The 25657-nt window shown below is 39.6% G+C and overlaps 1 protein-coding gene and 2 long non-coding RNA genes across 6 annotated transcripts in view; 1 reads left to right on the top strand and 2 right to left on the bottom strand.

Annotated features, from left to right (window-relative positions):
- LOC138157142 (uncharacterized) overlaps nt 1–25657 on the top strand; it is a 56993-nt gene that overhangs the window by 18648 nt on the left and 12688 nt on the right. Inside the window, exon 1 of one of the 3 annotated variants that reach the window (XR_011167313.1) lies at nt 12098–12239. The exons of the other annotated variants lie outside the window; for them this stretch is intronic. The gene's annotated coding sequence lies outside the window, so the exon portion shown is untranslated. Of the gene's footprint in view, nt 1–12097; nt 12240–25657 lie in introns of those variants that run through there. 3 annotated transcript variants of the gene reach the window in all.
- LOC138157148 (uncharacterized) overlaps nt 5626–25657 on the bottom strand; it is a 470623-nt gene continuing 450591 nt past the window's right edge. For both annotated transcript variants that reach the window (XR_011167316.1, XR_011167315.1), the window contains exon 2: nt 5626–7977. This is a non-coding gene — a long non-coding RNA (uncharacterized lncRNA). The remainder of the gene's footprint in view (nt 7978–25657) is intronic.
- The window catches only part of LOC138157147 (uncharacterized), an 8653-nt gene continuing 643 nt past the window's right edge, over nt 17648–25657 (bottom strand). Inside the window, exon 2 of the long non-coding RNA XR_011167314.1 lies at nt 17648–18275. This is a non-coding gene — a long non-coding RNA (uncharacterized lncRNA). The remainder of the gene's footprint in view (nt 18276–25657) is intronic.

Below are 25657 nucleotides of genomic sequence, written 5' to 3'. Positions count from 1 at the left end.
ATATGCCAAGTTTCTATCTTTTTTTTTTTTGCTTTTTGGAGGGGGAAAGATAGGGCAATTGGGGTTAAGTGACTTGCCCAAGGTCACATGGCTAGTTTTGTGTTAAGTGTCTGAGGCCATATTTGTACTCAGGACCTCCTGACTCTAGGTTCAATGATCTAGTTACTGTGCCACCTAGCTGCCCCTGTATACCAAGTTGCATATACTTCATTCCATTTGAGTATCAGAGTTTGTTTAGCTGTTCTGTAGTTTATGGGCATCTACTTTGTTTACAATTCCCTTTCTGGGACTATCTCTGCTGCCTCTACCTTCCTATAATGAACAGCCCACAGTTATTTATTTGTCTGTGGTGAAGATATACTTGGAAACTGGGAAAGTGACACACAATAGCACCAAGGACTTTAGGAGAACAAAAAAAATGCAGGAAATCCTGATGGTTTTGGATAAATCAATACATTCAAAACAATTTCTGTTATGAAAATTATGTGGTGAAAAACCTTGGCTTCCAATGTGCTTCAAATACAATAAGTATTTTTATATCTTTTATTCTTTTTTGGGGGGGAGGATTTCCTGATTCCTTTCCATTCTCTCCTGTCCATGTTCTTTTCATATATTCCCTCTCTCTGGAACTTGACAATCTGAGTTCTAACTTTGATTCTCAAACTAGGTGAAAACTGGACATAGTTGCTAACATTATCTTCCTCTTAGGGAAGCTTCTGACTTTGGGGTTTGGGGATGAAGCAGTGATGAATTTTGACCACTTCTAAGCAGAGGGAGGAACTAGAAAGAGGCTTTATGATATTTTGTGAAAAGTCTATGCATCCAGGTACTTTTAGGTAGATATTAAATAGTGAATGAATGAGTGGAAAAAGAATTTATTAGGTGTTCTCTTTGTGTTAGGCACTATGTGTTAGGTAAGACTCGAAGGGAAAAAAAAAGAAAGACTTCTGTCTTAAAGAAGCTTACATTCTGCTAAGGAAAAACAATGTATAGTTTTTCACCATTTCCTACCCAGTTGTTCTCCTCTGGACTTCATAATATCTCTGGACCAACCCTTCCCCCACTTTCAGCTTTTTATTATGCATTATCTTCCCATGTTAGATTGTGAGCTACTTGAAGGCAGGGACTGTCTTTTGCCTATTTTTGCATCCCTGACACTTAGCATGGTGCCTGACTCATAGCAAATGCTTAATAAATGTTGATTAACTGACTGAATGACAGCATCTCTCACATCCAACACAGCTATTACCTTAATTCAGGCTATACCACAACATGGCATGGAGATGGCAGGAAAGTGGCATAGTGGGCCTCCATCAAGGCAAGATAAGCTAAAAGCTCAATAATCAGAGCCTAGGGTACCAGGAAGAGGTCCTTCAATTCTAGTGGGAGGTGGAGGTAGGAGCATATAGATGGTGGGACATGGAATTGACTGGGAAGTGGGATGCTGACATGACTTCTCAGAAGTAGGGTTGTAAGCCAATCCCTTTTGCTCTAAGTTGACTGCTGTGCTTTTCTTCTTAATTCCCCAGTTTTCAAAGGAAAGAAGACAGTAGAGCCCTTAAGCTATGTCGGTAAACTTAACTTCAGTTTCTTTTTATTATGAATTTTATTTTATTTTCCAATTTTTAAAGCATTTCTATTTAAAGTTTTAAGTTCCAAATTCTGTCCCTTCTTCCCTTCTTCTCCTTTTCCTACCTGAGATGGTGAGCAAATATAGGTTATACATGTGCAATTATGTAAGAGATTTCCATATTTGTCATTTTTTATAAGAAGACTCAGATGAAAGAAAAAAAAATAAAGTGAAAAAATAGCATGCTTCAGTCTGTATTCAATCAATATTAATAGTTCTTTCTCTGGAGGAGGATAATATGCTTCATCATTAGTCAACTGGAATTGTCTTAGACCATTGTATTGCTGAGAATAGCTGTCATTCACAGTTCTTCATCAAACAATATTGCTGTTGTTATGTGTAACATTCTGATGGTTCTGTTCACTTTATTATGCATCAGTTCATGTAAGTCTTTCCAGGTTTTTCTGAAATCATCTTGCTTGTCATTTCTTATAGAACAATAATATTTGTTATGATCACGTGCTGCAGTTTGTTTAGCCATTCCCCAAATGATGGTCATTCCTTTGATTTCCAATTCTTTACCACCACAAAAATAGCTGCTATAAATATTTTTGCACAAATAGGTCCTTTCCCCTTTTTTTGGATGTCTTTGGGAAACAGATCTGGCAGTGGTATGACTGGATCAAAGGGTATGCAGTTTTCTAGTCCTTCGGGCATGATTCTAAATTGCTTTCCAGAATGGTTGAATCGTTAACCTTAATTTCTAGCAAAATTCATGAAGGATGATTGGTGAACATTAGAAAAGGCATTGATGATTACAAAGAACCAGTATGACCATATCAATCAATCAATCAATCAAGTATTTATTAAGCAGCTTCTAGGTGTCAGACATTGTACTAAGAGCTAAAGATACAAAGAATGGAGCAATCCCTACTCACAAGAAGCTCTCTTTAATGAAAGAGACAAGTACATATATAGAATAAATATAAAGAAAATAAATACAAAGGGGTTAAATATTAGGCAATTCAAGAGGAAGGACACTAGCAGTTTGGAAAGAAGCAGAAAAGACTTCATGAGTTAAGTTGAAGGAAGAGAGGGATTCTATGGGGCAGAGATGATGAGGGAGTGCTTTCCAGGCCTAAGGAAAAGCAAATGCAAAGGCGCAGAGATGGTAGATGATAGAAGGAATGTCATGTGTGCAGAACAGAGAGAAAGTCAGTTTGTCTGGATTGCATAGCACTGGAAGAGGAATAATACCGAGTAAGGCTAGAAAGATAGTTTGGGGTCAGGCTATGTAGGGCTTTATAGGCCAAAGAGAAGAGGTTATATTTGATCTTACCAGCAATAGGGAACCACTAGAGTTGCTTGAGCAGGTGATTGACATGGTCCAATTTGTGCTTAAGGAAGATTGTTTTAGCAGCAGTGTTGAAAATGGATAGAAATGGGGAGAAATGAGTCAGGGTGACCAGTTAGGAGACTGTTGTGATAATATAGGTGAGAAATGATAAGAGCCTGAATTAAGATAGTAGCTGTATGGCATGTGAGAGATGTTGTGATTCTGTCAGTCAGTCAACATTTATTAAGTATCTACTATGAACCAGGCACTGTGCTAAGTGTTAGGGATATAAAGAAAGGCAGTCCTTACCTTCAGATAACTCACAATCTGATAGAGAAAATAACACGTAATAAGAAGCTGGAAGGGGGAGGGGTAAGGATGGGTCACTGTAATGTTAATGGGATTTAAGATCTTTCCCACCCATTAATAGGCCTCACATAGAGCCCATTAAGGGAAGCTTGCTTGCAGGAAGGCTTTCACACCTTTTGCTAATTAGGCACTGAGTCCTGAGGGATGCTGTCTGGTTCTAAGAAGCATGTATATATATACACTCTGAGCTGGTATTTTGCTTTGGAGGCCTGCTTATGAAAGGGATCTTGTGATTCCCTGGTGGAGATTCTGAGTGGCCATATGTTCAGAGCTCCCTGACTACTCAGGTGTAAAGGCTCTCTTGATCTAGGAATGTATGTAGAGTGTATAGCTGATTCAGGCAGTCAGAGCCCTGTCTGTTGGTCTTTATCTCTCTGCTTGTATTTTCTCTGAAGTTCAGGGTGTTGACTTTTCCCCTGAACTAGTGAATGCAATCTAAAAAGATTGTTGACCCCTTAAACAGCTATCTTTCCTAGTAAAGCAGATATAAGAACCTGTGCTAGCAGCCAGCCAAACTGGGTATGCCAGTGTGTTTGCCCGCTACCGTCCCTGGCTCAGGATATGATAAAGTCCAGAAGAGAACAGCTGGGTTGGAAATGTGGGAGCCTTCCTTACATGTAAGGGCTCACCACCATCCACCTGCCATTGTTTCCAGTCAAAAGGAGGGAGGAGCCCCAGGGTAGGTGGTAACAAGGTGTGAATTTCAGGGTTTATGTGAACTTGCAAGATGATGAGATTCTGGAAACATTGATGAAGTCCAGAAGAGTGCAGCCAGGTGGAAAATGATGTTGTGAGGATAGAAATGGCAAGATTTGGCAACTCACTGAATATGAGGGAGGAAAGAGAGTGAAGTAAAAATAGTGCTAAGGTTATAAACCTTAAGACTGGAAGAATAGTGGTATCTATAAGAAATAGGATATTTTAGAAGAAGCGTAGGTTTAGTGGAAAGATAAGGATCTATTTTGGACATGTTGAGTCTAATATGTCTATGGGATATCTATTTTGAAATGTCCAATAGGCAATTAGTGACGAAGGATTGAAGTTCTGGGGAGAGAGCCTGTGGGGATGAATATATAGATCTCTGAGTCATTCACATAGAGATGATAATTAAATCCATGGGAGCTGATGAGGTTGCCAAGAGAGAGTAAGGGGAAAGAGAAGTAGGATTGAGGAGAGAGCCCTGGGGAACACCTACATTGACGTAGTATGATATGAATGATGAACCAACAAAGGAGCTTGAGGAATGGTTAGGCAGGCAGGAGCAGAACCAAGAGAGGGTAGTGTTATGAAAACCCAGAGAGGAAGAGAGGATAGGCAAGCATTGAATACCACAGGTAGGTCTTCAGCTATCAGAAGATCACTTCCAAGTGACAAGTTCAGAGGTAAGACTGCAAAGGGTTGAGAAGTGAGTGAATGAGGAAATGACAGGAGAAGAAATGGAGCACGCACATGTGGAAGGTTTTTCCCCAGGAGTTTGGCTAAGAAAGGAAGGAGAGATCTAAGACAATAGCTTGAGAGAATGGTAGGGTCCAGTGAAGGTTTCTGATGGGTAGGGATAATGAGCTTATTATTCCCTCATCACCTACCCCCATCCAATCTGTTTCCCGAGTCCTTCTGATGGTAACTTCATGATATCTCTCCCAATGCTTGCCTCTCTCTTCTGTCACTGCTACCACACTGGCACCAACTCTCATTACCTCATGCCTGGCTCACTGGTCTTCCTGCCTCAAGTCTCTTCCCATTCCAGTCCATCTTCCACTTAGCAATTAAATTTATCTTCCTGAAAAGCAGGACTGACCATGTCAACTCCCTATTCAATAAACTCCAGTGGCTCCCTTTTACCCTTAGAATCAGATATAAAATCCCATTTGGCATTCAAAATCCTTCAAAACCTGATTCCCGCCTACTTTTCTAATGTTCTAAGAACTCAGCAGTCCAGGAACACAGTCCTCCTTGCTGTACCCCAAACAAGACCCTCCATCTCCTGACTGGTCATTTACACTCACTGGAACACTCTCCTTTCCTATCTCCACCTCCTGGCCTCCCTGATCTTCTTCAAGTCCCAGCTAAAATCTCACCTTCTACAAACAGCCTTTCTCTATCTCTCTTAATACTAGTGACCATTCCTTGTGTGGCCAAGGTGAAATAAGTGTATTTGAGGGAGCATTGGCATGGATATCAGATTTTTTAAAAGATTGAGGAATTGGAAGGTTAGGTTAGTTTGAGTGATAATCAGCATTAATGCTAAATTCCCCTAGTAATAAGGGCAAGAGTTGGAGAGAAGGCAAACAGGATGACCCAAGTGTTGAATTTCTCAAGAAAAAAGGAAGACTCAGGGGCTAGAATATCAGCTGTACAGCCTTTATAGATCCAGTTGCTTTTACCTGGAATGGGTGGAAATTTTTGATACTGTTAACTTGTCATAAGTCATATTCATTGAAAGCCACCAAGGAAGAGACCGAGAGATTAGTAGGTCACAATTTTTGTGTGTACACTGAGTTATAGGTCACCAACTCCTAAGATACTAGTTCTTCCAGCTCCACAGTCAATTAGAAGATTTCATTGTCACACAGTATCAGTCCCTGAGTCATCACGGCTAGAAACTGGTTCCATGTGTTGAATCTGAACCAGGTTAAGTAGTATCTTCACATGCTCTGTATAGTCTACTAGGTAGGGCAAATCCAAACATACTTCCTACGTTACACCTATTTTATTCCATGAGAAAACTGAGTCCCCAAAGAGGTAATGTGATCTACCCATGGTTACACAGCTAGTAAGTATTAAAGGTGAAATTTAAACTCACATCTTGCCTGGCTCAAAGTCCACTGTTCTTTTCAGCATATCATCCTGCTTCTAATGGAGGGGAAGGAGAAAAGGAATAAGTATTTCTATAGCTCCTACTATGTACCAGGCACTACTATGTGCTAAGTACTTTTACAAATATTAATTATCTCATTTGATCCTCACAATATTTTACATTTGAGGAAACTGAGGCAAACAGGTTAAGTGACTTAGGATCACACAGCTAGTAAATTTCAAAGGCTACATTTGAACTCAGGTCTTCTCTCTAGGCCCAGCTCTCTATCTACTGTGTTACCAGCTACTATTAGTGGACCACAGGATCAATCTGACACAACCATGTAATACGGAGGCCCAAAAAGCTAATGTCTTTAGGCTGCATTAAGGGGATGATAGTGTGTAGTGCTAAGAAGGTGATGGTCCTACTGTCTTCTTCTCTAGCAGGACAAGGTCTGAATGACTGTGTTGGGTTATGAGTGCTGAATTTTAGGAAGGTCATTGATAAGTTGGGAGACAGCCATGATGGAGATGATGTATCATGCAAGAGTCACTTGAAGGATATGGGGATAATTAGTCTGGAGAACAGAAGATTTAGAGGAGACATGATAGCTGTCTTCGAGTATCTGAAGGGCTGTCATGTAGAAGAGGGATTAGGCTTGTTCTTTGTGGCCCCAGAGGGCAAAATGGGGAACAATGGGGTCGGGGGAGCCGCAGAGAGGCAGATTTCCACTCAACATGAGCAAAAACTTCCAGACAATTAGAACTATTAAAAAATAGACTGGACTGTGCTTGTCGATAGTGGGTTTTTCCTAACTGGGAAAACAGGACTAGTAACTGGAAGTCTTCAGGAGAAGTTAGGATGATTGCTTTTCACGGAAGTTACAAAGGGGATTCTAAGTCGAGCATGGATAGCCAGATGGCTTTTGGGGTCTCCCTGCCTCAAGCCTCTTCCCACTCCAGTCCAGCTTCCACTTAGCTATTAAATTGATCTTCCTGAAGAGCAGGACTGACCATGTCAACTCCCTATTCAATAAACTGCCTTTTACCCCTAGGATCAGATAGAAAACGCCATTTGGCATTGAAAGCCCTTCAAAGCCTGCCTCCCTCCCACTTTTCTAATGTTCTAAGAACTCAGCAGGCCAGGAACCCCGCCCTCCTTGCTGTACCCCAACAATGCTTGGATTTTTTGAGTCACAGATGGATGTAATCATTGATGACCAAGGTTCGTTCTGGAGTTTTTAAGGAGATTATGAGCCTTCAGAAAATGGTGACTAAAGACAGCTTCCTTTGCCCAAGCAGCTTGGTGCTACTGGTGAACAAGGCACTAATGTTGTGCCTGGCTTTCCTGAGCATAGCTCTTGTGCTTGCCCACAGCAGACTGACCTCTTCATGCATAGGTCTGAGAGGTTTTAGGCAGAAAAGAACTAAGCAGGCATCCCAGATTTGGGGGAGTAAGTCAGGGGAGAGAATGGTATGTCTCCATATTGTCAGAGGAAAGCACAGAAAAGTCAGGAATGGCTCAATGCCACAATCCAGATTCCTTTTCCGCTGGTAGAACAGGTTTACATACTGTCTGTATTCATTTAATCCATGTAGCACAAAATATTCTGACAGAGGTTTTAGCGATAGTAATCATTTCCATTATTGGCCAAGACAAATTTGGCTTCTCCTTCAGTTGGAGATGACAATAGTAGTTGATCCTATGTGACTGCAGAGAAGAGCTGACCTAACACCCAGAAGCAGAGTGTTAAGAATATTTCTATCTGTTCTGTTCAGATATCTCTTGCTTACTCAGGGCATGGCTTTTAAATGGATTCAGATCAAATGCTTGTGTGTGTTCAAGTCCTCTGCTGTGCCAGGAAGGATTCCATTGTAAATCCCAGGATGGGAAGGGATTTTTCACCTGAAATAAAGATAAGAGATACTTAAACATTTCTTGCCATTTACAAAAATACAGTCACTTACTTGGGTGAGTGTATCATATATCTGTGAATGTTCCTGTTTTCTGCATTAGGAGAATGCAAATTGGTTTGTGACAGTATTTAATTCTTCTTTCCACCCCTCTCCCCCTTCAAACAGATGGAAGTTTAATTTCTAAGTCATTATGTCCTCAAGTAGTACCATGTTGTCATAGGTGGTACTTTTTTTGAATCCTTTATTTCCCCCCCTTCCCCCTCCATATTTCTTCAGTAGTTCCAAACAAATCAAGAGAAGATGAGAAGATAGTTGAGCCATTCCCATTTCAGAGATTCTCTTGACCAAAATGACTTGACCATACATCGAGACTTTAAAGCAGGGGTTCTTGACCTGGGTTCCATGAACTTTTTAAAAATATATTTTTTGATAATAACATTTCAATATAATTGATTTTTTGTAAGCCTATGCATTTTATTTTTTGCATATAAAGACATTATTCTGAGAAGGGGGTCATAGGCTTTAGCAGACTTCCAAAAGGGGTCTATGAATCCCTGCTTTAAAGCAACAGGGAGACAAAGAGGCTGGTACAGAAAGGATGTTATGGTCTTAATGTATTTCCATTGTAGTGCCACCTGTCTCAATTAATTCTACCATACCCAGCTCTACTTGTGATCATTTCCCTCCTCTCTGTCTCTGAAAAATGAGAAGCAGAAAATGAAGCATAAGTCTCTGCCTATATTCTCTATATCTAGCTTTTTTTTAAAAGAACAAGCTTTGGTTTTAACCTGGTAACCTCAGTTTCACTTTCCAAGTGTTTCCTTGTGTTGACCCTAAATCAGGCTTCTTCTGTCAGACACAAGATTTCCTGTATTACCAGGAGAAAATTCCTTTTGAATAGACTTGGGGTTGACTTAGAGTCCAAGAGGAAAAGGCAAATGGCAGCTACTATAACTACAACCCAAAAGACAGTGTTTACATGTATCTTATGTGGAAGAGTATGCCTCTGGATCAGGTGTTTCCATGATAACCATCATGGTGGTAGAGTGTTTAGTACCTCTCACAGTGCTGACTCTGAAAGTGAAGGTCAAAGATATGACCGCTTGAATTAAGGTAAGGTGGTGAGCTCTCCTTTTAGGTTTGCTGGATAGTACCAAGTAGAATCCAATGCATCCCTTTTCAGACTGAAGAGAACCAAGGAACATGAAGGCAAAAGCTGTGTAACTCCTTAGGGGAAAATTCATTTTCAGGCTCTTATCTCTGAAAGATGAATGATCAACTTATCCTGGCACTTTCCCAGGAGGATTAGACATTTCTCACTAAACTAGTTGCTCATATTCTCCAACTGCATCCCAACCTACAATTATTGTTATTTATTATTTTTCCTTGGAGCTCTCCAAATGTAGATTATCTGGTTCTTCCCCTCAGGGTTTGCAATTAAAAGGAGTTATTGGAGGAACCAAGGGACTCCCAAAGATCTCCTTTCAGCCACAGTCCAAGACAGTTCTTGAACAATTCATATGGACTCCTTTAGGCCTGGGCCTCAAGCATAGTGAAAGTAATTGGAAGAAAAATATTCTTCCACCCTCATTGTGTGAGTTGGTATCGTTGAAAATAATACACAATTGTTAGACTGAGCGTATCTCCTTGTTTGGGTGGTGTTGTTTCCTAAAATCATTACACTCATCTACAGGCTTGCAAGCTACCTTTAGTGAATAACCTGGATATTTTAGCTATGGGGATGGTTATATCCAAGTCCTCTGGTCCTTAGGTGTTTGAGGTCCTCTGTAGAAAACTAACCTCTGCCTGGGAAGCCTTTTTGCATCAGTCCAACATAGTCTTCTCTTAGTCAACTTACTATATCCCTAGGAACTTGATACTCAGAGAGACACAATAGAGACACAAATTCTTTCATCTGGTATTCAAGGCCTTCTATGATTTGTCTACAGTCAACCTTTCCAGACTTACTGATCAAAAGTCACACTTCTATACCTTATACTGCTCCTGGGATATATCACTTTGTAGTTCTTGAACAATGCCCTTATTTTCTCAAGTCTTTACTTCATTTAGTCCAGTGATACTTGGCAGCTAGGTGGTACAGTGGATAGAATGCTGGGCCTGGAGTCAGATAGACTCATCTTCCCAAGATGAAGTCTGACCTCAGAAACTTACTAGCTGTGTAAACCTGGGAAAGTCACTTAACCCTGCTTGCCTCGGTTTCCTTGTCTGTAAAATGAGCTGGAGAAGGAAATGGCGAACCACTCCAGTATCTTTGCCAAGAAAAACCCGAATAGGGTCAGGAAGAGTTTGATACTCCTGAAATGACTGAATAACAACAATAACCAATGATACCGTTCACTTGGAAGGATATTCTTCACTTTGTCAAATTCTCACCCATCCTTATCATCCATATCAAATGCCATCTCCTTCAAGATTTCTCCCTCCTTTGAACTAACTACCACTTTGTACCTCTTTAAATGTATTTTTACACTATCACCTATATCACGTCTCTATCTACAAGCCTAATCTTCCCTTAGTGTAAGCTCCATGAGTCCAGGAACTATATATCAATATCAATATTCCCCCACATGCTTTATATATACTAAGTATTTGCTTAATGATTGAATGTTCAACATATTTTGAAATAAAATATTAAGAATGCAAATTAAGTTACTAGCACTTGTTATAAATAGAAATAAAATCATGAAGCTATTAGGAAATCCTTAAGAAATTCAGGCTTTGAAAAATGGTTTTGGTAAGTTGGGAAAATAGATGAAGAACAGAGCTTTTGCCCTTCGAGATGCATCTTATTTGTGAATTTGTACACTTTTAAGTTTAATCTGCATTATTAACATTTTCTCCATCACTTTATTAAGTCTAGACAATCAACAAAACAATAAATCAAGTTCTGATTTTTAGCATTAACTGATTTCTGAGGTGTAGATCCTGATACTGAAAATTTAACAGTGGACTCTTGAAAGCCTGTCCTGGTAAGCTCCCACATTCTACTGCCACAGGCCCATTTGCTGGTGTTTCTATGTGTCCAGGGGTTCATAATCTTTTTTGTGTCATGGATCCCTTTTGCAGTCTGGTGAAGCCCACAGACCCTTTTTCAGATTTTTTATGCATAAAACAAAATACATAAGATTACAAAGGAAAATATTAATTTTGAAATGCACTTAAATTATTTTAAAAAGACAAATTCACAGACCCCTCACAGACCTGGTTAAGAACTACTGAATAGCATGTCATAAAATCAATCCTAAATCCTTAGATTTAGAGCTAGAAGAAACATTAGAAGTCCTCAAATATAACCCCCTCATTCTATAGATGAGGAAACTGAGGCACACAGAGGTTAAGTGAACTTATCCAGGGTCACACTCCTAGTATATTTCTGAATCCAAGTCCATGGCTTTTTCCTCTGTCAAATAACTAGTATTCTAGTATTACTAGAGGCAAAGTAGAAAGATTGTCTCATAAAAAAAGTGTGTGGTGGAACTCATTTCTAATCCTAGTTAGTCTGAAATGAAATTTGAGCTTTCTAAAAGGAGTCATGAGCACCTCCATTGGGTTATTGCTGCCATTTTAGAACTAACAATGGTTGTGGCAAGTTTGGACTGGGGTAAGGAAATGGTGGTGACAAATAGCCACCCTGTCCAGTCACTCACTGTGTTAAGTACTTTACAGAGGTCATCTTAGCTATGCAGTACAGTTGTTGCACTTGTAGTCAGAAAGACATGGCTTAAAATTTCATCTCACATACTAGATCTATGACTCTGGGTAAGTCACTTAGCCTCTCTGGGCCTCAGTTTCCTCACCTGTAAAATGAAGGTATTGGACTCAATGGCCCAGCTCTAAATCTATGATTCCCTTCCTTCCTTCCTTCCTTCCTTCCTTCCTTCCTTCCTTCCTTCCTTCCTTCCTTCCTTCCTTCCTTCCTCCCTCCCTCCCTTCCCTCTCTCTCTCTCTCTCTCTCTCTCTCTCTCTCTCTCTCTCTCTCTCTCTCTTTCTCTCTCTCTCTCTCTCTCTCTCTCTCAGAGAGAGGACAGAACGAACAGCTCCTTGATTTATTAACATCTCATTTCTTCATTTAGATCCTATCTAGGACACCTTGTTTTGTTGGAATAAGAAAGGAAGTATGGGGATCTCAGGCCCCATAGAAAATGGCATTTTAAGAATTCACTCCTCCTAAATTACAGCTAAAATGGGAGTTTCCTGTTCACGTTTTTCCCCCCTTACTTTGTTCATGTGGTAAGTGACTAGATTTTCCCCCCCCTCTTTCTTTGCCTGAAGTCAAACAGGAGTGTTCTGGTGAAGGGATTTTGTGGGCGAGCTAGGCTGGGCTGGGCTGGGCTGGGTAATGCCGGAGGGTGTCAGCCATTCAGCACCAGCAGCTTGTCTGTGCTAGCTAATTATAGCGAAGGGCACTGTTTACTTTAGTCTTAGACTCGTTATTTATTAGTTACTAAGTTACTGCTTGCCTTGAAGTTACAGGCTTGCAGCCAGGGCCGGAGGGGGGAGAGCGGCAGCCATCTCCTCCAGCTGTAGTCGCAGACATGGGGATTGTAGGAGGGGAGAGCCAAATGCAGATGGTGGAGAGAGGGAAGCTACCATGAATGAATGGGGAAGGAAAGTGAGAAAGGCAGGTCAGTGTTGTCCTTCGGATCTACCTGCCCAGCCAAGAAGGAAAGTTGAGGCGGCACCGGAGGGCAGAGGCTTCCCCAGCCCCGGGACTCAAACGTGGGACTGTTTCAGTGCTGGTGGGGTTGATGTGAAGCAAGGCCCCTTCCACCTTTGTTTTTTCTGCAGAACAAGTTATTCTAGTGCAGTCGAATCCTGTCTTGTAGCAATGTCCAGGGTGTAGCCCAGCCTCCAAAAGAGCCCCAGGGCAGCAGAACCAGGGACTGCTGGTGTCTGGACAGGGCCAGTACTTCAGTTTGCTCACGATCAGGAGACAGGTGGCTTTTTCTGCCAAAAGGGGCCAGAAGTGAGGCACCTACCCAAGGTATTAGGCCCTGTAGCCTCTGACTCACTAGATTTTGAGGCAAGAGAAGCCTTAATAAGATAGGAAGTTTCCAAACCTCCATGCTGGGTAGAGAGAAGAACAGTAGAAGGGAGAACAGGTTAGACAACATTTGCCCCAGAGCAACTAATCCCAGAATTGTGATGTAAAATGCCAGATTGTCAGAACTGGAAGGGGGCTTATATTAGAGCCATCTCAGGCACCCAGAAGAGTGGCTTGTCCAAGATCAGCTATTCAGTGACAGATCTCAGACTAGAATCCGATCTTTGGACACCAAGACCAGCCCTCTCTTTACTGTAGCATATTTCCTATTCTTTTTCCCACAACCCATCCAAGAAAGAGGTGCCATGTATGAGATGTACCCTCGGATGCTCCTTAGCATAAGTTGCAGACAGTTAGGTGGTACAGTGGATAGAGTGCTTGGCCCAGAGGTAGGAAGACCTGAGTTCAAATTCATCCTCAGACGCATACTAGCTGTGTGACCCTGGGCAAGTCACTTAACCCTCTTTGCCTCAGTTTCCACATCTAAAATGAACTGGAGAAGGAAATAGTAAACCACTCCAGTATCTTTGTCAAGAGAACCCCAAATGGGGTCACAAGGAGTGGGACACAACGGACAACAATCGCAAAGTCATCACAGGAAGATTTTAACCTGTTTGCTCACAGGGCACAGCTAATCAATCTGATTGTCCCAACACCCATACTAGAGTGAGAGGAATAGAACATTATTGCACCAAAGGCTCTGAGGGCACAGGACTGAGCAGCAGCAGTTCTAAATTATCCTCTTAAACAAATCCATTCCCCCTCTCCGCCCCACCCCCAAGCCCCAGTACCAGAAGGCAATCACATCCTAAACAAAACAGAGTTTTCACAGTCCTTGCTACTCTGGGACTGAAATCCACATGCCTGCCTGTGGTGTTTGGAAGATACCGAGCTTCTTCAATACTCCCTGGTGCAAAGACCCATCAGAGTTAATTGTCCTGCTTTTGCCTCTTGGGATGGTTCAGAGCTAATTTCTAAGGAATTGAAAAGATAAATTGAAGGGGAAAAAATTCCCTTTCAGTGAAAATTTTAATGGAAAAACAACATCTTCACCTAAAGAACAAGAATTCCATTCTTAACCACTGCAGTGATGCACAGTACAGTGATGGCATGTCTCTGGTCTCTACCAAACCCTAGGGCCCAAGCTTAGGCCTAAGGGCCTTTCTCTGAGGATTTTTACCTCCCTAGACGGCAAGAGTTTGTTAACACCTATCAGGAACTTGAAATAGCTTCTCCTTCAAATAAGGTCTCCAACTGAGTTACAGTTTTGAAACCACAACCTGTAAAGAACCCAGAGGGAGTATATTCCCTTATCTGCCTCAACAAATACATCCTGGCTCAACCTTGAATAAGACTTTCTATCAGTATTTGATCAGGAAACCTTGTCAGTTTCTCAAAATGCAAAATCAATAGCTGATTTTACTTTTTTACTTAGCATTTCCTTGGGATAGTCTTATTTTGAGATAGTAAAGATTATAAAGCATTGTCTTAAATTCTATTCTGCTCAACATCCTTCCTAAATCCTGAATTTACCTGTGGCCAAATCTTTGCCTGTTAGAGTATATTTTTTAAAAGTTTTTTTTCTGAAGAATTTTTTATATATTGCTAAAATTAGGAAATCTCATGATTATTGGAGAAAAATTTTCAAAGAAGAAGCTTGCACCCTTAGCACAAACCCTGTGGCATTGGCTCTTCAGATGCCTTACATAGCAGGCAGTAGTTTTGGCTCCATTAGGATAAATGAAGAAGAATACCCTCTCTGAAGCTCAGATCGACAGGGTTTACAGCGAAGTGGTGTGGTAGATAGACCTTCATTCAAGAAGACCTGACTTTGAATTCTGCCTCAGGAATGGACTCCTTGTGTGACCCTGGGCAAGTCACTTAACCCCACAGCCTCAATTTCTTCACCAATAAAATAGGCATAAAAATAGTACTTTCCTCACAGAGTGGTTGTAGGATCAAATGAGTTAACTTATGTAAAGAGCTTTTGCAAACCCTAAAGTGCTATATAAATGCTAGTTACTATTATCATTATTAATTGTCATCCCACAAGGAGGAAAATGAAAAATTTGTTCACTCTCAGGCATCTGTTATACTTATTTGACCAAAGAAAGATGTTCATAGTTATATTTTTTAAGAGAAGCCTGCTAAGGTAGCTAGATGGTGCAGTGTATGGCCCTCGAGTCAGGAGAACCTGAGTTCCATTCCAGCCCCAGACTAGAGCAGTGTGACCCTAGGCAAGTCATTTAACTCTGATTGCCTCCAAAAAAGAAGGGGGTCGGTGGAAGGAGCTGGCAGAGTGATGAGGAAGCCAGGCTTTATCCTATTGTGGCTTAAGGTAAGGTGTTACTTGGAAGGCTTTCCTTCTAAACAATTCTCAAGCTTGTGGGTGTTGAATCCTGACTAAATTTTATTGACCCTGAAAAGTCTAGTTTTCTTCATCTAAGGTGATATCCCCCAATCTACTGGGGCTTTCCCCCAGCTTAATTGACAGAAAGAATCTGGAGGCCTGGGTTTTAGTCCTCTGTTTGCCACTAACTTTTTGTGTGACAAAGGGTGGGTAAGATCCTTAACTTGGAGTCTAGTCTTTAGTTCCTCACTTATGAAATGAAGTAGTTTAATAAAATTTAAGATTCTATGATCTTATCACTTGCTAGTTATTCTTCCAGAAAAGTACTCAAATGATGGTATCTCTTGGTATCAGATGGTATCAGTTGCTACACTGATATCCTCCTCTGAATATCCCATCATCCCCCATATCCGATTAGTGGCTAAATGTTAACCTGTTCCTATTTATATCTTTCGAATCCAACTCCTTCTCTCAGTTCCAATAGCTACATTTGTTCTAACCTTTATCACCTGTCCCCTACATGACTGCAACAGCAGTTAATCTTCCTGACTTATCTTTTCCCACTCTAGTCCATCCTCCACACTGCCATCAGAGTGATTTTCCTTAAGCACAGATCTGACCATGACACTCTCCTACTCAAGAAACTCTAGTAGCTCCCTCTTGCTCCTAGGATAAGCTATAAACTCCTCTTTAGTTTGAAGAAGTCCTTCACAACCTGGCCCTAACCTGTTTTTCTAGTTTTATTTTACAATGATTCCCACTCCTATGCTCTTCAATCCAGCCAACCAGACTTCTCTCTGCCCTTTACCCATGACACTCCATTTCTTGTCTCATTGAGCCTTTCCTGCTGCCCCCAACTGCTAGTACTTCCCTATGTTGAATTTAACTACTTTATATTTATTATTTTGGGCAATTGGGTGGTGTAGTGGTTAAAGCATTGAACCTGAAGTTAGGAAAACCTGAGTTCAAATGTGACCTCAGATACTTTTACTAGCTGTGTGACCCTGGGCAGATCACTTAACCCTGTTGCCTTAGTTCTTCATCTTCAAAATGAGCTGGAGAAGGAAATAGCAAATGAATCCAGTATCTTTGCCAAGAAAACCCCAAATGGGGTCACAAAGAGTTAGAGAAAATTGAACAACAACAGAAATTTATTCTATTTCTATTTATTTTATATATACTTCCATATTATTTCCTCTCATTAGAATGTAACATATGTATATATGTATGTATGTATGTATTATGTTAATGTTCTCAACCTTTTTGGTTTGACTCAATAAATCAATGTTTATTTAGCATATATGTACCAAGTACTGTTTGAGGTACTGAGGATACAGAGGCAGCTAGGTAGCACAGTGGAAAAAACATTGGGACTTGGAGTCAGGAAGATATGAATTCAAATTTTGCCTTAGATATTAGCTGTGTGACCTTGGATAAATCATTTAACTTCTGTCAGTCTAAGTTTCTTCATATATAAAATGGGCCTAATAGTTGCACCTACTTCACAGGGCTGTTTGAAGGATTAGTGAGATAATATATGAAAAGCACTTTGCAAAACTTAAGACCATATTTAAATGTTAGTTGTAATTATTATTATTCCTCCTCTTAAATAATGCTTGAGAAGGGGCAAAACCATATGCAGGAAATAGTGCAATTGTTCTCAAAATGTGCTCCATGGACCCCCACCCCCTACCCCAGGCCCTTTCAGAGAGTTCACAAAGTCAGAACTGTTTTCATAATAATACTAAGATGTTGTTGTTCTGTCATGTCCAACTCTTCATGAGCCCATTTGGGCTTTCCTTGGCAAAGACACTAGAATGATTTGCCTTTTCTTTTTTCCAGCTCATTTTACAAATGAGGAAACCAAGGCAAACAGGGTTAAGTGATTTGCCCAGGGTCACCCAATTAGTAAGTATCTGAAGTCAGAGTTGAACTCAGGAACATGCGTCTTCCTGATTCTAGGTCTGGTGCTCTATCTACTCACTGTATCACCTAGTTTCCTTGTTATTTGCTTACTAAAATGGAGGGTCCTCCATAATTTTTAAGAGTATTTTGAGGGGTCATGCCTGAGACCAAAAAGTTTGAGAACCACTGATCTAATGGTCGAGATTGATTCAGATTGCTCAACATGACATCATTTATATTTTGTAGAATCCATTTGTGGATATGTTAATAAATGTTAATATGTTTTATGTTAATAAATCTATCAATTCTCAGAAATGGCCTCTTTGAAGGACAGATACATTTCATTGCATCATTGCACATGGTTTTTTATTCCATAACTTCTATAATGTTTTGCCGATTTTTATTTCCAACGCTGAATATAAAGTTTGTCAACCCTTCAAAATATCTGATGATGCTTTTCCATAGTGGATACTTTGGATCTTCTGTCTGCCCTGGCCTTCTCTTCTTCTCCGTTAGATGGCGCAATTCAAGTCTCAAACTACAATCCTTTCTTGGAGTCAGCTCTACCAGTCTGTTGTTCCACTGGTGCACATACAATTCCTTTTCATTAGAAGCCATTTCCACTTAAAGAATTCAGAATCCATGATCCTGAAGTCTAATATGATATGGTGCTTCAGAATGTATCTAAATTAGTTTCTTCTATTTCTACCCTCCTGGGTTATTTGCTGGGTTTTATGGGCATTGTTTCCTTCTTTCCTTCCTTTCTTTAAAAAAAAAAAAACAAGCTTTGAACAAATTGTTCCTGGTGTTTGGGGCCACATAAGACTTTAGCCATGAAGTTGGTGAATGTTTCCTGAATACCCTGCTACTTTTTTAATGTCATCAGATTTGTCAGCAATTTTTTTTAATGTCATCAGATTGCCTTGTTGACTCTCAGTCAGATGCCCAGGAGGTTGGTAGCATGAGCCTAGGAGAGGACACAGGTCAGAATTGAATATGCTGGAATTATATCTTTGTTTTGAATCCTTTAGTTTTAGCTATGGTGCATCTAGATTTGGGACCATAATGTTGAACTATGTCCAAAAAGTAAAACTCAATAAAACATTTTTCATGTATGTAGCAACTTTCAAATACATCTTAATGATTCTTTTTACTATAGTAACACACCTGAGCAGCAAATCAGAATTTCCCACTCCACCCAATAAGTTAACCAACTGGCATTTTTTGACCCTGCCCAATCAGTATAGCAAATAGAATTTCCTATTCCAAATCCTACACCCCTATTTTAATTTTGGAATTATTATTGTTAGCAATAATAATTATTATTATTAATGAAGTAGAAGGCAAAGGAAAAGAACATTTATTGTGTGAATGTTTTTGTGTAGACTGTGGGGGGGAAATGCCTTTTCTTCACTCTTTCCCCTCCAGTGCAGGTTATTTTCTTTGTATCTATGCATTTGATAAATGCCTTATGGTGAGCTTACAAGAAGCATGGGACTCATTCTCTTTATCCTGCCAGGTGAGGTGCAAAGTATTGTCCCATTTACTAGCCCGGACACTATCTCATTTATCAGTGGATGGAGAAGATTAGTTATATTACTTGATATTATGTTCCTGCCTGGAATGTCCCCACCTATTGTTTCATCATTACAGAAAAAAAAAATCCATTCTGTGAACAAGTAGTGAAGTGAAGGTGGGTTGAGAAAGTATAATGTGATGGAAAGAGCACTGAATTTGTAGTCAGAGGACATCAGTTCAAATCTGAGCTCTAATAATTTAATTTCTTCCTTCCTTTTTTTTTTTTTAAAAGCAGTTGGGGTTAATTAACTTGCTCAAGGTTACACGGCCAGTTATTTCTGGGTGTGGCGCTAAGTGTCTGAGCCCGGATTTGACCCCAGGTCATCCCGACTCTGGGGCCAGTGCTCTTACTCACTGCGCCACCTGGCTGCCCCCCTTCCTTCCTTTTTTAACCTTGAGCAAGTCAGACCTCTGTGTCAAGTCAGGTACTTACTGCCTGGGTGACCCTGGGCAAGTCGCTTAACCCTGCTTGCCTCAGTTTCCTCACCTGTAAAGAGCATTGGACTAGATGATCTCAAAGATCCATCCTTTCCAGATCTAGTCTAAATCATTACCTTATGATCCTAGAGTGTTTTATTGTAAATGGAAGAGCCTTGTCCTGAGAACCTTTCTTAGACTGCAGTGCATACAGAGTTTCTGGGTAATTGGTATATACAATTCCATGTTACAAAACAAGTTAGCTTTTCCTTGTGTTTAGTGGCAGTAATTGGCACACTCAGAAACTGTGCTCTAGTCACTCCATCTTTCATCTTGGTAATCCTTTGCTGCTATCATTTTCTCAAGATCCCTCAGGACCTCATAGTTCTGCATGGTTCTCTTCTCTTTTCTAGTAAAAATCTGTCAGAGACCCTCCCTAGTTGTTTATTACTCCTGTTGCAAAGCAAGGATCCCAAACTTCTTTCTTATCAGAGTAATTAATCATCCATGATATTATTCCAAATTATCATGGATCCATAAACTCATAATCATAACTTACATTTCTATAGTGCTTTACAGTTTACAAAGTGCTTTCTTCACAACAAATATGTGAGATAGGGCAAATATTCTCATTTTGTATATTTGGAAACTGAGGTCAGAGAGGTAAGGTAATTTTTCTCAGCTCTCATGGTGAGTAGCTTCCAGAGCCAAGACTAAGTCCTAGTTCTCCCTCAGTGACTTATTCAGATTTTGTATAAAATTTTCATCTTCTAAGACATTTCTTGGAAGTTGTCTGGATTCAAGATGGGGGCGTCTGCTCTGGCATCTGGCATAACCTACATGGTTATGATGGATCAGTCTCAGCTTATTATACCTTATCATCTTGACATCACATGTTAAAAGAACACCAATTGATGGGACAAACCCATTGTCCCAGCTTATGCATGTTGGCAATAGGAATATGTTGAATGACAGCCCAAGATGGCGAAATCACTAAAGAAATAGCTAACTGGCTGAGGCTCCCTAGTATGTTAGTTGAGTAAATAGCTAATCCTACAAAGGTTGTAAAAGAGATTTCTTCACAACTGAAGATTCAAGGTTATAAATCCTTTCCTAAACACATGAAATCATATGAAGTTTTCCTGAAATAACAAGAAATAGGAGTTTTATATTAAAATTAATGATTAAAAAATTAACAGGTTTGCCTTCAGAAAGTTCTTAGATGTGAAAAATGAGAAGCTTGGAATTTCTGTGGCATTTGTAAAGAGTCTACTTTTGAGTTCAAAACCAGAAAACTAGCTGCTTGAATAATCTGCTAATAACAGTAACAGGAATTTCCTCCCAAGTTAATGCTTTTGGCTTCTCTTATGAACCTACTTTTTTCTTCTTGCTTTTACCTCTGGCTGGCAGACCCAGTTTTCTAGTAAATGTACATGGGATGGTGATGAGAGATTCAGTAATAATAATATGCTTCTCTGGTGCTTGAAGGTTTACAGTGAGAACATCATTGACTATCTTCCAGTTCCCTTAGAGCCACATCACTGGAGGGAAAAAAAGTTAAAGAGAAATACAAACCATTGGCCAACTGGATTAATAAGTGGTTAAAGACACAGCAGACAACCTCCTTCAAAGTCAAGGAGGCTGTGGGGGGCATTTTTTGCCTAGGAGAGAGGTTGAATTAAGTGAGCTGAAGCCCTTTCTAAATCTGAAGTTATATGTTTCTCTGATTCATATTCCATTCTTTGATTATCCCTTGCTGATAAATAATTATTTTCAGCTGGTCACTGTAATTTTATCACAATTTGTAGAAGGTTTGCCTGTTCAGTTGCTAAATTGAAAGGTTTGTTGGGTTTTTTTCTTATACTTGTTCAAATTCAGTGTTAAGTCAACTATTATACTTTATTAAATGTGTGTCTTTCACCTATGCAGGGGAATTACTGCTCTTTTGTCCACTATTCAGGACTCACAGGCAGAAAATCAGGTACTTTGACCTCTGGCAAACAACTTGCTCTCTCTTTTTGTCTTCCTACCTATGCATTGGGTATAGTGATACAGTCCTACTTTACTTGAGGTTAGGAAAACTATTGAAAATGGCCTCAGCTCATGGGAAAATTGAGTAAATCTGGATTGCCACTGTCATTTTTATGATTTCTTAAGACTTTGACAAATCACTATATCATAGAATTTCAGAGTTCTTAGAAGGGGCCCTAGTGGCCCTGTGGTCCATCTTGTACCTTACTTAATGCATTCCCTCTACCACATACTCAAAATGAATTCATCAGGCCTTTTTCTGAAGACCTCCAATGGGGGAGAACCCTCTTCCTCCTAACACATCCCATTCTACTTTGCAAAGCTCAAATTAATAGGAAATGTTTTGTTAGATCAAGCTTAAATCTTCTTATTTGTGTCTTCTAGTCACCATTTCTTGTTCCAAGATAGACCAAGAAGAACAAATCAAATTCTTACACCATGTGACAGGCCTTCAAATACTTGGCATCAGGTATCATATCATGCTCAAGTTATATCTCCGTTAGGCTAAATGTGCCCTGTTCCTTCAACCAGTATTCATATGGCATGAACTCAAGTTCCATCACCATCCTACTTGTCTTCCTGTAGATGTTCTCCCCTTTATTAAAGTCTTTCCTGACATGTGGTGCTGAACTGGGCACAGTAGCCCAGATGTGGTCTGACCGGGTCCAGTTCACTCATGGTGGCTTCATGAAGCCCCAAGATAATATTAACTTTTTTGATGGCCATATCACATTCTTGACTCCTAGGGAGCTTGTAGGCCACTAAATCTATTCAGTTCTGATCTATTCAGACCAATTTCTGTTTAGTCATGCTTCCCCTAACAGGTGTGAGGTTGATTTTTTTTTAATCCAAGTGAAAGACTTTGCCTTTGCCTCTATTAAGTATCATTTAATTAGATTCAAGCCAGTGCTTTAGCCTGTCTGGATAGATTTTAATCCTGACTCTGTCATTCATTATGTTAGCTATACCTCCCAGCTTGGTGTCATCTACAGATTTGATAAACATAGCTTGTCTTTATCGAAGTCACTGATAAACATGTTAAATAGCACAGAGCAAGCCAAACACTCGACCAAAAAACTTCCCTCCATGACACTAAAACAGTGATGACTGCTCTTAAGGCACGGCTATTCTGCCATTTCAGGGTCCTTCCTAACTGTAATATCGTCTTAGCCTGTATCATTCCATCTTTTCAGTAAATAAAAGAGATACTTGATCTTACATCTTGTCAACATCTAAGTAGACTGGACCTACCATATTTCCTGGATCAGCTAGTTTAGTAACCTTGTCAAAATAGAAAAGGAAGTTACTCCGGTATGACCTGGTCTTTAAAAAAAAAAAAGAGAGAGAGAGAGAGGCCTTTTGTTTTTATATCAACCAGGCAGCATTTGTTTAGGGCCTACTGTGTGCCAAGACTATACTAGGCACAGAGAATGGAGTAGGCAACTAGGTGACACAGTAGACAGAATTCTGGGCCTAGAGTCAGGAAGAACTGAGTTCAAATCCTGCCTCAGATATTTACTAACCGTATGACCCTGTAGTAACACTGTTTGCCTCAATTTCTTCAATTTTAAAATGGGGATAATAATAGCACCTCCCTCCCAGGGTCATTGTAAAAATCAAATGATAAAATAACTGTGAAACGCTTATCACAGTGACTGGCACTATATAAATACTCCTGTTGTTGTCAATAGCTGACATTTATGAACGCAATTTTTAAAAATAACTAACATTTATAAGTGCTGCTATTTTTAATGATTATTATTGACAATAACTAGCATTTATGTAATGCCTCCTTTGTGTCAGGTACTATGCTAAGTGCTTTGCAATTATTATATCATTTGATCCTCACAACAATCCTAGGAGGGAGGTGCTAATATTATAAACCCCATTTTATAATTGAGAAAACTGAGGCAAAGGGTTAAGTGACTTGCCCAGGGTCATATAGCTAAAAAGTTATTATTATTGTAGTTGTATAATCTCAATTTTCAAGAAGCTTATACCACATTTATTTTCAAAATCTCTTTTTCCCACCCCTGAATCAGTGAATCTTGTATTGTACCAAAAAATTTTAAAGAAAAAGTAATCCAGAAAAACCAACAATATCTGACAGCATATTCAATATTCCATATCCATAGCCCCTTACCTCTACAATGAAGGGAGAGAGGCATATTTCCTCAACTTTTTTTTTTGGGGGGGGGAACAAGCACATGACCAGTTTTTGATGAAGCCATACTGGCTCTTGGTGACCACTACTTCCTTTCCTAAATGTTTAGTAAACAATACTTTGATACTATATTCTAGAATTTTACCAGATTGAATTTAAGCTTACTGACCCATGGTTTAGGTTCCACTTCCCTCTTCTTTTGTGAAAATTGGGACAGTGTTTGACAGTTTTGTAGTGTCTCCAATTCTCCATAGGCTTTTACAGTGATCACACTGTTAATTATCTCAGGGTCCTTGGACTGGTTCATTTGGGCCAAATGACTTGAACTCATCAAGACCTAGATTGTTCTCTTACCATTTTCTTGCTTATCTTGGGAGTCAGCTTCCCACTAGCTATTTTTGTTCTCTCTTTCCCAGTGCAAAAGGCATAATCTTCCATAAAGAAAACAAAAGCAAGTTAAAAATTGAGCCCTTCTGTATATTCTTTGCCTTCCTATTACTCCACCTAGTAACAGTCCTCTTCTTTCTTTAATTCTCCTCTTTTCCCTAACCTAACTTAAAAACAAAGAAATAAACAAACCCATACTTTTTTGTTGACCTTAGGATTCCTTGCCAGCCTCAACTCTAGCACTCCTGGTCCCATTCTTATGGGACTGTGGCATGCTTTTATTTTCTTCCTCTGCACCTATCCTTGCCACCATCTTCTCCATGAGATTTTTAAAAATCTGGGCTGGTTGTTGAGTTCCATATGCATCCAAATCACTCTTAAGAGAACTATTCTTTTTTTTTCTCCTCATCAGAATTATTATTTTTTTTGCATCTTCAAAATTTAATTCTTAAGTGTTTTCTTATTCTCCTAGGCTAACTTGCCTTGTCGAATTTTAGTTCAGAGAATCCTGAACCCTTTGAATATATTCTCCTAGAATCTTGGGTGTATGTCTGACTGTTTCTTCTCCTCCTTTGTTACAAACTCTAAGATGGAATGATAGAGTTAGAGAAAAATTCAAAACATTGTCCAGTTGGCTAATTGGCTCAGTCCACTGCAAATAGTTAAATGTTCTTTCTCTGTCTCTGTCTGTCTTTGTCTCTGCCTCTGCCTCTCTATCTGTCCTTTCTTTGTCTCTGTCTCTGTCTTTCTCTCTCTCCTCCCTCTTCCCCCCAGTTCCTTCCTGTCACTGGAATCAGCACTAAAATAGAATTTCCCCTTATTGGTTTCTTTACATTTTGAAGCATGAAATTATCATTAAAGGAAATCATGAAATTGTTAGTTGATCTGCTTTTGCATGAGAGAGAGGAAGAAGAGAGGGGGACACACACACAGGCACACAGAAAGAGAGAGATAGAGACTATAGATGCCTAAATAATTGAAATCGTCTGTCATTATTATATTATCCCTCTGACTCAGCTGTGATCTGTTTTCTAAATTTCTTGTCCATTTCTTCTTTCTGTCCAAGTGGTATATAGTATACTCTGGTAACAACATTACTTCTATTCTCCCTCCCTTGATGTTTACCTAAATGTTCTCAATTATGCTTCCATTCTTTGGTTCCTGGATTTCTTTATTTGAATTTATCTTTTTAGCCAATATCCACAGTATTATTTTGTGCCTCCTGTTATGTTTCCTGGATATTTAGAATAAGGTATACTTTCACATTCCAGAAATGGTTCTCATCTCACCAAGTCTCAGAAGCATCTATGAAGTCAAAATTGCCTTTAGGATTTCTCCATCTTCCCTTATTAGACTTACTTTGTTCATTTGTATCTAGAGACATAAAGTCAAGGGTTTTATTGATGGTTCTTTTCTTGGATTTTGGCTCCTACAATTTACAAAGGTTTTTCATAATCCATAACTCCAGATCATGACGTAATACAATTGTAGGGAACAGGGTAAATGTGGTTTCAAACTCAACAACTTAGGTTTTCTAAATGGGCTTATATATCTTTCTTACACTTATGTGTAGCTGAGTGGTTTCTGTCATTAGGAAATCCAATTAGTCTGACTTCTCTATAACATGAAAACTGAGAACAAGACTAAATAATGCCTTGTACCTTTTGAATCTGTGCAAATTAGTTTATTCTCAAACCTCCAAGGTCATATATTTAGGTGCTGTGAATAGAGAAGTCAGTAATATGAGTATGGCCTTGAGATTCTCTCTCTCT

The sequence above is a fragment of the Petaurus breviceps genome, unplaced genomic scaffold, assembly GCF_028583685.1.
Source record: "Petaurus breviceps papuanus isolate PSGF00001 unplaced genomic scaffold, PetGlider_PUasm1.0 171, whole genome shotgun sequence".
NCBI classification, from domain to species: Eukaryota; Metazoa; Chordata; class Mammalia; order Diprotodontia; family Petauridae; genus Petaurus; species Petaurus breviceps.
The sequence above is the reverse complement of the archived record's forward strand: the minus strand, read 5'-3'. Positions and strand labels throughout refer to the sequence as shown.